We start from the raw sequence: 11,201 nt of genomic DNA, 5'->3' as shown, positions 1-11,201 counted from the left end.
GGTAAGACTGGCACTTGAAAACATAAGTGATGAGTAAAAACATAATACATCATCATGAACTAAGTGGACTGCTTTCAGGCACATACAAGACGGAATCAAGCCAGGCACCTGTCCTCACAGATTTAGGCTTAACTCAGGGTTTATATATTTTTTTCCAGTTAATCCATCTCTTTCATGCTCTTTCAGAGTTTCCAACAGGCATATCCAAACTTTAGTGCTCTTCACTAAGACACACTTCACCCTCAATAATATTAACATTCATATTTTTCTCCGACAGAAAATGGTCATTTGCAAATCACAGAATCTAGAGTGGGAACGAGCTTACAGCACATTTAAAGTGTTTCTGAATTTGAAGTCTGTAAAAACAATTAACATGTGCTCCTTTGGAAGTCTGATGAAAACTATGGACCCTCTTGTTCTGAAAAATACATATATCTGTGTGCACATATGCACAAACATACAGGTACATACCCATTTGATATAACTGTTTTGTTCACAAATTGCCTGAAACCCTTCTACAGAACCCTTGGATTACCAGATTCTCAGAGAACAATTCTAACTGTAGGGACTTTACAGCCTCTCAAAGTCTTCCTCTACTGCTTTATGCCTCGATAGTCTCAAACAAGCTGCTCTCTTTTATTTCTGAAATTTGAATCTTACATTCTTAAAATCTAAAATTGTCCTGTAGATTGAAGTTGATTTTTGCCTGCCTTTTGAAAACCTAGATTCCTTTCTCTTTTTAAACATTTTTTTAGATTTTCTTTTGGATTTGGCAGCTATGGCATAGTAGTAACTGCTGTAATTGATAATTTTTTGGAACACATTAATTTTAGAGAAGAATCTGTCTATCATATTAAACTAGAGAAAGAACAAATTTGAAAATGAGACTCAATTCATAACTTCTGGAGTTTGTTGTAGGAAGTTTTATATTACAAAAGAATGATCATAAGACAGAGAACAGGAAATCAAAGCCTTATTCTTTTTAAATTTTTTTTTATTGAAGTATAGTTGATTTACAATGTTGTGTTAATTTCTGCTGTATAGCAAAGTGATTCAGTTATACATATAAATACATTCTTTTTCATATTATTATCCATTATGTTTTATCACAGGATATTGAATGTAGTTCCCAGTGCTATTCAGTAGGGCCTTGATGTCCATCCATTCTAATACATAATAGTTTGCATCTGCCACTCCCAGACTCTCACTCCATCCATCTTCAACCCCTCTCACCCTTGCAACCACAAGTCTGTTTTCTATGTCTGTGAGTCTGTTTCTGTTTTATAGATAAATTCATTTGTGTCATATTTTAGATTCCATGTATAAGTGATATCATACAGTATTTGTCTTTCTCTTTCTGATTTACTTCACTTAGTATGATAATCTCTAGTTCTATCCATGTTGCTGTAAATGGCATTATTTCGTTCTTTTTTTATGGCTGAGTAGTATTCCATTATCTATATGTAGCACATCTTCTTTATCCATTAATCTGTCATGGACATTTAGGTTCTTTCCATGTCTCGGCTATTGTGAATAGTGCTGCTATGAACATAGGGGTGAATGTAACTTTTTGAATTATAGTTTTCTCCTGATATATGCCCAGGAGTGGGATTTCTGGGTCATATGGCAACTCTATTTTTAGTTTTTTGAGGAACCTCCATATTGTCTTTCATAGTGGCTGTACCAACTTATATTCCAGTGTAGGAAGGTTCCTTTTTCTCTACATGCCCTCCAGAATTTATTATTTTAGACTTTTTATATATTATGGCCATTCTGACTGGTGTGAGGTGGTACCTCACTGTAGTTTTGATTTGCATTTCTCTAATAATTAGTGATGTTGAGCATCTTTTCATGTGCCTGTTGACCATGTGTATGTTCAAAGCCTTATTCTTGATTATACTGTCACACACTAGCCAAGTATGTCTAGAAGCCCTGAGTTTGAAATATTCTTTCTTTCTTCCTTTCTTTCTTCCTTCCTTCCTTTCTTTTTCTTTCTTTCTTTCTTTCTTTCTTTCTTTCTTTCTTTCTTTCTTTCTTTCTTTCTTTCTTTCTTTCTTTCTTTCTTTCTTTCTCTCTCTTTCTCTCTCTCTTTCTTCCTTTGTCCAGTCTATGGTAGCAGCATTAAATATAATATTATACAGAAGCCCGTTATGAGGTGAAAGTGCATTTTATTAGTATAACTTTATTTTGCATATACTGAATCAACCACTGTTTTAGAACATTAATTTCATGAAAATAAATATTTGAAATATTGAATTATGGAATGTATTGTATTTTTATTCACTCTTAGAAGCAATGTCCTTTGAATAAAAGATTTAGCAGAAACTCTGAAGTACTTGGTGAGCCCATAAAGAGGAATGTTCACTCTGTCAAACTGTTTGTGTTATAGTAAGAAGGTGACTATTAAATCAAATAGATCTGAATGTCAAATGTGGCTCTGCCACTTGTAAGTCACACAAACTTGGACAAGTTATTTAAATTTCTTATTTTTAAATTTTGTGTCTTTGAAATGAAAAAAAAATACTACCTTTAAAAGTGATGTGAAAGTTAAACAAATGTTAAAAGTAAGCAGCTCAACCTTTAACGCCTAATAGAAAAGCAAAAATTAACATTTCCTTTTTTCTCTGAAAGTCCCTCATATTCCTTGGGTTTAAATTTCACACTATGTGAAATGATGTGATATACTAGACTTATTCAACCTAACAAGCTCAGAATTCTACAACTAGTTGACTCAACAGCCAATGTGGACTTTTCTACCTGCCTTGTGTTACTCACATGTGTGCTACTTCCATTGGCATACGAATATCACTTAGAGACATAGAACAAATCAAGTTCCCATGCATTTTATCAGTGTCTGTAAGTGGCAGGAAGAACTGCAGAAATTGATACTAAAAACTGGACAAAGCTTAGGTTTCTTTAAATACCTCTGTAAAGGAAGAACTCATTGCAGAATCAGCATGTAGCACATCTCTCCATCATTATTTCAACATTCCGGTTACACATAGCATTACTTACTACCAGGACTCAGTTCCCTTTGGTTAGAATGTGTTCCTGGGCTAATTTTTCTTATGCTGAAAATTAGTTTTTAGCACCAACCTTTGTCAACCATGATTCAGATATCAGCCTGCCCTTTAGAGATTTTACAAAGAGTAGTTGCCCAATAGTGGAAACTAAAGAGGAGATCATTCAGCTCTGTCTAAGATATGGTAGAAATTCCTGTGGTTTCAGACCTCTGTGGCCTGAAAACGAGTCTTTCATGTGGGCTTAGCATTCCCTTGGACTGCTGATTCTTTTGGGAATTCTACATGATTCACTGCCCTGACAGGACATTTCAAGCACTTACCAAAGAGTTGGTACATAATCATAAAATGAATTTAAGTATCATTATTGTTCCTTACCTCTGCTCAATTTCAAGATGAGGAAGACAATGGGAATACAGCATGGAATGGGAGAGGAGAAGTTATCAACACCCAAAACTTCATTGAAATAGAGGTCACTTAGAACCCAGAACCAATTTGTCATTAGCAGAATTACTCTGTATTTTAGGCTAAGTATGGAAGGTGAGAAAATATGCACCACCAAAATCAGGCCCAAGAAATTCTTGACATCCTAGGTGAAGCAGAGATAGAGGATGAGAGAGAGAGAAAGGGGGGTGGTGGTGGAAATTAACAGTAGAATCTTAGTATTTGCGTGGCCTTGGGAAAGTCACCCGCTTGAAATACAAATTAATATTTATTGATTTGTTTATAATCTATTAAGTAAGTAAATTTGAGACATAACCCGTGGGTTTTGTTTCTGTTTTCTCATTCTGCTCAGCTTCACCCTATTTTAAGGCTCTACTCTGCTGATTATTTAAAAATTATTTCTTTCTTCTAGCTAAAAATTATTCTCTTTTATGTTTTGTGTCTATGAGGAGCAACATGGACAATGCATTACACTAGAAAGAGAGGTAGATTTGTAATCAGGAGATATTATTTTCTCTTCTCCAGCTTGGTCATCAGCATGCACACTGTATAGTCTGGTGGGTTCTAGTTTTCCCACATGAGGAAAAAGGTCAACCCTCCAAAAGCTAACTCATCAAAGCATCATTTTGCTGAAAATCTAACTTGATGGATGTAGTAATCTACATTCATACATAAAATCATCTTTGATGATGATTTGTATTTTCATAGATATAAAATCTTATTATCTAAAGATGTTCTTGAATATATTGAATCAATATCAGCTTATAAAACACATTTTTTAAGGGCTGTTCAATTTGTCAAACCTGAAGATTACTGAATGACTTAGTTTTTCTCTTCAATTTTATTTTCTTATGATTATAACTGAAATTTCATTTCATACATGATGCCATTTTATATTGATTTAAAAAACATCTTTTTAAAGTTGTTTACAGTTTTCCCAACACTTTAGCATCTTTTAAGATTCTTTCCAAATTTTGCTGATTTAAAAATTTTCCATATTTTCCTCTTTACTTACAGAAAAAAACTTGTTCATTTTAACTAAAAATAAAAAGCTTACAATGTTTAATATTAATCTGGATGGTTTTAACTGTGTTTTAAGATTTTTGTGAAGGGTCATTAGGCTGGTTTTTATTTTGCTATCACAACAGCTAATTAAGAACACTTCTCTGCCCAGCTCTCTACTGATGGATCTTGAAAACTGGTGCAGAGCGAGGGGCCCCTCTGCTGGAGAAAAGACAGACAAGAGATTCAATGAGAAACACTGTCTGTCTGGCTTGTCAATCCCTGAGAAGCTTTGGTACAGAGAAGGAAGGGAGGCTGGTGGCAGGAGGAAGATTCAAGGCATTTATATCCTCAGATAAAAGCCCCACACCCCTCACTTTAGCCTTGCCAATCTATCTTATCTGAATTGACTTTAGAATCAGACTAAAGTATACATTTGAGTAAACTTGAATTAAATGAACTGATTGTTTGGCTAAATGATCCTTTGGGCAATGGACCTCTCAGCAAATCAGTCTCAGAATATTAATTTTGGTCATAAAATAAAAATTTCTCTAATACTTAAAGTTTTTATGACTGATATCAGCATCCCTCTAAGAATATATTTTATGTTTTCTAAAGTAGTAATTTCATGACCTTTTCTCATTAATTTATTTATGCATTCAGCAAAAAGTTCCTGAGTACCTATCATGTGCCAGCTATTATTTTGGGTGCTGGAATGCATTTTGTTAAGATATTTACAAAAGCATTTTAATATTGCAGGTAACAAGGCGGAAATCAGCATAAAGTACAGAAAAAGGATAAAAAGATGGTATTGGTTATATCCACTGTCCCAATAGAAGTGGGAATTGTAGGAGGTATGATAATGTCTGGAAAAAGTTTCACAGAAGAGACGCCTTTTGACATGATTTTTTTTTTTGCCAGTTGAAGTTGGAAAAGTGGATTCAAGAGGAAAGGGCACAAAGGATAAGGAAATACACAATATGTAGTTGGTATGATCAAGGGGCAGAGTGCAAGGGATGATGTGAGAAAATAGACTAGAGACGAAGGCAGTAGCCCAATTACGAAGAATCATGAGCATCTGTGCAGGGGTTTGGGTGGGATGTCTAATAAACAATTTTGACCATAGAAATGCAATATTTTCAGAACCGTGGTAGAATATTGGAGTTCACTAGGGTAAGATTTTTGGCAGGGACCAGTAATAGTAGTATTGTGTTAGATCATCATGACCTAATGAGGTCACCCCTGAAGGATGAACTTGGTAGTAATCAGGGATGAACTAATGCAATAGCTTTCATGTTGCCACGTGCAGACTGATGAGAGAGATATTTAGAAAGTGCTCAAAGACGACACTTGGTTTATAACATGGTCCAACATCACAAGGAAAGGAAAATAAAAACAGGAGCAAGTTTTATGGGGAAGAAACCCTTTCTAACTCGGTTATATTAGTTATAAAGTTCTGGGATATACTGACAAAGTCTATGTACTATTCATTGGTTACTGACCTAGTTATAGAATTGTCTCAGACTTTCAGCATTCAGCTGTGGTTATTGAACACAATCACATTCTTTGAAGATATAGACTTTCAGGTAAGTGTCTGCATTACATACTTTTACTGCTTATTTTTATTCCTGCCTCTTGTATATTCTTGATAAGAAGGAAAAGAGAGGCAGATCCTAGCTAGAAAATAAATCCTCCCAGTATTAGAAATCTTGTATTATGCTAACAGAGGGGAAGATTAGGTGTTCAAATCAGTATCCTATGAACCCCCTAGGCTAATAGAATAATTACTTCTGGTCAAAAGAGAATCTTCACTTCCAAGCAGATCCCAAGATATTCCAACAGATGAAAACAGTGAGTTGAGCAGGGTTGCCTTTTCCTCAGAAAAACTGTTTGTATACATGGTTTTTGTCAGTCACCACCAGAAGTGTCTAGTTGAAACTCTCTCCACCCCATTCTTAACACCATTACTTCTACACACATTCCTATGTTATTAAAACCAGTCATTTTACTATTTTTAGAGTTCTACTAATTTAGTCAGTAGTCTCATGACCTTCTGCAGGGAGATTAATAAACTAATGAGAGCAAAGTGTACTAGTTAGTATACAGAATAACATGCTATAAAACAAAAAGTCACTAAAATAATTACTCACACAAGATAGAGGTTTTATTTAACACTCTTCTAACAGCCCCAGATTGGCAGGGACCCATGGTGGGCAAGCAACTCTGCCCTATAAGAGTATGCAGGGTTCCAAGTTAATTCTATGTTGCTCCATCACTCTTTGGGATATTGACCTTGTCTGCATAATTGAATCCACCACCTTATCACCCCATGTTAATGTTCCAGTATTATGGAATTAAGTTATTAAAAATGAGAGAGGAAAAGGAGGTACCAGAGGAAATGAGCAAGGATTATATTTCTGAGAATGTGTAAGTAGAACTATCTAGTGGCCAGTATTTCACAACATTAAAAAAATGCATATCTAATATCTTTTTAAATGTTACTTGAATTTCAAAATAAATAAATTATCATACAAAAACTTGAAGAGAGAATATAAGATGATTATGTGGACCAAGCATGTGTAGAGAGAGCTGGGGATTGAATTAAGTAAAATGAAAAAGCTGAATTAAATATATCAAGACCTGGTGGCTTTATATTTGATTTGTTGCATGTAGAATCTTGCTAGTTTTTACTGCATTCTTGACTTATTCTGATGGGGTTAAATTTTATTTTGAAGAGAGGTTTTGTTGAAGTTTTCTGATAGTCTTGGTCCTTTCCTCATATCTAACTGAGGAAGAAATGATATTGCATCAGAAATGCCCCAGTCATTCTGCCTTTCTGGATCATGGCTATCCTGTAAAGAGTGAGTTAAAGTACTTAATACAGGGTTAACTTTTCAAAGGTCTAACTTGAAAACCAAGGAAAGAGATAATAGAATAGGAGGAGAGAGGCATAACAACTCAAGAGAGATTGTTTTTTAAATTATTTTTACTTTAGAATGAGGGCATGTTTATTCCCTAAAAGAAAAGAACCAATAGAGGAGAGACTGAAAATATTAAAAAAAGAGAAATGAAGCAAGAGGAAGAAAGAGAGAGGGGGAAGAGAGAAGAGAGAAGGAAGAAGGGAGAGAGAACAAGGAAAAACTCAGTGTTCAGAAGGGAATGCTTGGAGTGTTGAGCTAAAAAGGATAGAAGAGAGGAAAGTTTATCAGTTAAAGAAAAGCAGGGAATCCCCTGGCGGTCCAGTGGTTAATACTCAGCGCTTTCACTGCAGATGGCCTGGATTTGATCCCTGATTGGGGAACGAAGATCCCACAAGCCACGCAGTGCAGCCAAAAAAAAAAAAAAAGTAAAGAAAAAAAAGAAAAGGGGAGAAGATGGCGGAAGAGTAAGACACGGAGCTCACCTTTCTCCCCACAGATATATCAGAAATACATCTACATGTGTAACTGCTCCTATAGAACACCCACTGACAGCTGGCAGAAGACCTCAGACCTCCCAAAAGGCAAGAAACTCCCCACGTACCTGGGTAGGGCAAAAGGAAAAAGAAAAAACAGAGACAAAAGAATAGGGACGGGACCTGAACCAGTGGGAGGGAGCTGTGAAGGAGGAAAGGTTTCCACACACTAGGAAGGCCCTTTGCGAGCAGGGACTGCGGGTGGTGGATGGGGGAAGCTTCGGAGCCGCGGAGGAGAACGCAGCAACAGGGGTGCGGAGGGCAAAGCGGAGAGATTCCTGCACGGAGGATCGGTGCCAACCAGCACTCACCAGCCCCAGAGGCTTGTCTGCTCACCCGCCGGGGTGGGCGGGGGCTGGGAGCTGAGGCTCGGGCTTCAGTCGGATCACAGGGAGGACTGGGGTTGGCGGCGTGAACACAGCCTGAAGGGGGCTAGTGCGCCACGGCTGGCCGGGAGGGAGTCCGGGAAAAGTCTGGACCTACCGAAGAGGCAAGAGACCTTTTCTTCCCTCTTTGCTTCCTGGGGCGTGAGGAGAGGGGAAATGTCATGAAGAGATTAGTGGTAAGACGGGAATAAAACACAGACCTACTAGAGCATGGACTTGAGGACATGGGGAAGGGGGAAGGGTAAGCTGTGACGAAGTGAGAGAGTGGCAGGGACATATATGCACTACCAAATGTAAATTAGATAGCTAGTGGGAAGCTGCCGCATAGCACAGGGAGATCACCTCTGTGCTTTGTGACCACGAGAGGGGTGGGATAGGGAGGGTGGGAGGGAGGGAGACAAAGAGCACCGCTTAAAGGAGCTCCAGAGACGGGCGCAAGCCACGGCTATCAGCACAGACCACAGAGATGGGCATGAGACGCTAAGGCTGCTGCTGCCGCCACCAAGAAGCCTGTGTGCGAGCACAGGTCACACTCCCCTCCCTGGAGCCTGTTCAGCCCGCCACTGCCAGGGTCCCGGGATCCAGGGACAACTTCCCCGGGAGAATGCGCGGTGTGCCCTGGAGCCTGCTCAGCCCGCCACTGCCAGGGTCCCGGGATCCAGGGACAACTTCCCCGGGAGAATGCGCGGTGTGCCTCAGGCTGGTGCACCGTCATGGTGGCCTCTGCTGCCGCAGGCTCGCCCCGCATCCGTGCCCCTCCCTCCCCTGGGCCTGAGTGAGCCAGAGCCCCCGAAGCAGCTGCTCCTTTAACCCCATCCTGTCTGAGCGAAGAACAGATGTCCTCGGGCGACCTACACGCAGAGACAGGGCCAAGTCCAAAGCTGAACCCCAGGAGCTGTGCGAACAAAGAAGAGAAAGAGAAACTCTCCCAGAAGCCTCAGAAGCAGTGGATTAAATATCCACAATCAACTTGATATATGCTGCATCTGTGGAATACCTGAATAGACAACGATTCATCCCAAATTGAGGAGGTGGACTTTGGGATCAAGAGAGATTATTTTTTCCCCTTTTCCTCTTTTTGTGAGTGTGTATGTGTATGCTTCTGTGTGAGATGTTGTCTGTATAGCTTTGCTTTCACCATTTGTCCTAGGGTTCTGTCCGTCCGGTTTTTGTTTTTGTTTTTACCTTTAAAATTTTTTCTTAATAATTATTTTTTATTTTAATAACTTTATTTTACTTATCTCCCAGACATCTCCATCTCAATACCAACACCCAGCTTCACTCAACGACCAACAAGCTACAGGGCTGGACACCCTATGCCAAACAACTAGCAAGACAGGAACACAGCCCCACCCATTAGCAGAGAGGCTGCCTAAAATCATAATAAGGCCACAGACACCCCAAAACACACCACCAGACGAGGACCTGCCCACCAGAAAGACAAGATCCAGCCTCATCCACCAGAACACAGGCACTAGACCCCTGCACCAGGAAACCTACACAACCCACTGAACCAACCTTAGCCACTGGAGACAGACACAAAAAACAATGGGAACTACGAACCTGCAGCCTATGAAAAGGAGACCCCAAATGCAGTAAGATAAGCAAAATGAAAAGACAGGAAAACACACAGTAGATGAAGGAGCAAGGTAAAAACCCACGACACCTAAGAAATGAAGAGGAAATAGGCAGTCTACCTGAAAAATAATTCAGAATAATGATAGTAAAGATGATCCAAAATCTTGGAAATAGAATAGAGAAAATGCAAGAAACATTTAACAAGGACCTAGAAAACTGAAGAGGAAACAAGCAGTGATAAACAACACAATAAATGAAATTAAAAATACTCTAGAAGGGATCAATAGCAGAATAACTGAGGCAGAAGAACGGATAAGTGACCTGGAAGATAAAATAGTGGAAATAACTACTGCAAAGCAGAATACAGAAAAAAGAATGAAAAGAACTGAGGACGGTCTCCGAGACTTCTGGGACAACATTAAACGCACCAACATTCAAATTATAGGGTTCCCAGAAGAAGAAGAGAAAAAGAAAGGGACTGAGAAAATATTTGAAGAGGTTATAGTTGAAAATGTCCCTATTATGGGAAATATTCCCTGTTATGGGAAAGGAAATACTTAATCAAGTCCAGGAAGCACAGAGAGTCCCTTACAGGATAAATCCAAGGAGAAACACACCAACACATATTAATTAAACTATCAAAAATTAAATACAAAGAAAATATATTAAAGGCAGCAAGGGAAAAATAACACACGAGGAAATCTCCATAAGGTTAACAGCTGATCTTTCAGCAGAAACTCTGCAAGCCAGAAGGGAGAGGCAGGGCATATTTAAAGTGATGAAGGAGAAAAACCTACAACCAAGATTACTCTATCCAGCAATGATCTCATTCAGATTTGGTGGAGAAATTAAAACCTTTACAGACAAGGAAAAGCTGAGCGAGTTCAGCACCACCAAACCAGCTTTACAACAAATGCTAAAGGAACTTCTCTAGGCAAGAAGCACAAGAGAAGGAAAATACCTACAAGAACAAACTCGAAACAATTAAGTAAATTGTAATAGGAACATACATATCGAAAATTACCGTAAATGTAAATGGATTAAATCCTCCCACCAAAAGGCACAGAATGGCTGAATGGATACAAAAACAAGACTCGTATATATGCTGTCTACAAGAGACCCACTTCAGACCTAGGGACACATACAGACTGAAAGTGAGGGGATGCTAAAAGATATTCCATGCAAATGGAAATCAGAAGAAAGCTGGAGTAGCAATTCTCATATCGGACAAAATAGACTTTAAAATAAAGACTATTACAAGAGACAAAGAAGGACACTACATAATGATCAAGGGATCGATCCAAGAAGAAGATATAA

This window comes from Physeter macrocephalus, chromosome 15, assembly GCF_002837175.3.
Source record: "Physeter macrocephalus isolate SW-GA chromosome 15, ASM283717v5, whole genome shotgun sequence".
Taxonomy (NCBI): Eukaryota; Metazoa; Chordata; class Mammalia; order Artiodactyla; family Physeteridae; genus Physeter; species Physeter macrocephalus.
This window is presented reverse-complemented; position numbering follows the sequence as displayed.